This window comes from Mus caroli, chromosome 8, assembly GCF_900094665.2.
Source record: "Mus caroli chromosome 8, CAROLI_EIJ_v1.1, whole genome shotgun sequence".
In the NCBI taxonomy this organism is placed as follows: Eukaryota; Metazoa; Chordata; class Mammalia; order Rodentia; family Muridae; genus Mus; species Mus caroli.
The window spans coordinates 62,842,766-62,844,070 of NC_034577.1; positions in this window are offsets into that span (position 1 = coordinate 62,842,766).

The following is a 1,305-nucleotide window of genomic DNA, read 5'->3' on the forward strand; positions in this document are numbered from 1 at the left end:
AAAAAAAAAAAAAAAAAAAAGAAAGAAATCCACCTGCCTTTGCCTCCCAAGTGCTGGGATTAAAGGCATGCGCCACCACTGCCTGGCTCCATACAGATGGTTTTAAGAAGGAGGTCTCTGGCTGTGGGGCTGGGATTTTTCTTTCTAGGCTCATTCTAGTTCTGAGAATAAAATCAGATAGGGGTTCTCCGGGCTTTGGATGGAGAGGGGTGGGGTCTTGTGACCCTGAGGTGGGGTGAGCCTACCCAAGCTTGGGTTGCAGAGGCAGACATGCTCATAGTATCCTGCGCTTGAGTTGCCTGCTGTGCTCCAGTGGAAAAGGCTTCCTGGCCAAAGAGTTCATTAAAATCCGTGGGGTGTTGCCTCTTCCCTATTTTGCCCAACTTGTTGATGGCGTTCGTCTTGAAATAAGGCCTCCCACTCCAAAAACATCAGGCCAGGCAGGGAAGAAAGGGTCTGTAAGAGAGATTTTATTCAGGATGTGTGGATGCCATCTTCCTTCATTGCCTGCGTTCTTTTAAGTCTGAGGCTTGGAATGGGTACCAGTTGAACGGTTTAGTTCACCTGGGGTTGATGTTAACAGGGAATGCTCAAGTGTTTGGGGTTTCCAGTTCAGACTCCTGAGTAGCACTCTGTAGTCCAGGCTGGCCTCGAACTCAGAAATCTGCCTGCCTCTGCCTACCAAGTCCTGGGATTTAAGGCATGCGCCACCACCACCCCGTCAGGTGGGTTTATCTGTTTTTGATGAGAGAAGCTACTCTGATCCATGAGTCTGGGATTTGTTTTTGCAAGGGAGTTCCAAAAATTACAAAGTTGTTGGGTGGTAGGTGGTTGGGGGAAGGGACTATGGAGTTTGCTAGATGTTTTGTCTATGCATTTTGTAGGTCTTTCACTTTTGTGGTTCAGAGAAGCGGGAGGAGAGATACCCCTCTCTGGTTGGGTGGGGGGAGGTGGAGAAAAGGGAGAGGCAGGTGGAAGTGCCTTTGTTTTTTTTTAAATGCAGCCTTGTCCTTGGGTGGGTGAGGGAGAGAGCAGTTTATTTAGAATTTCCTCCGAGTGGTAAGGGGCAGGGGTGGGAAGACGGATTTTACTTCCTTTATTAGTTGGGTAAGGGCTGTGAGATCTAAAATGGAATGGTTTTAGGACCTTGATCTTTGGGGTCATCTGACTGAGGGGACTCAGGACCTGTGTTGTTGTCAGTCTGTCTGTCCTATTTTTTTTTTTTTTTTTTTTTGGTTTTTCGAGACAGGGTTTCTCTGTATAGCCCTGGCTGTCCTGGAACTCACTCTGTAGACCAGGCTGGCC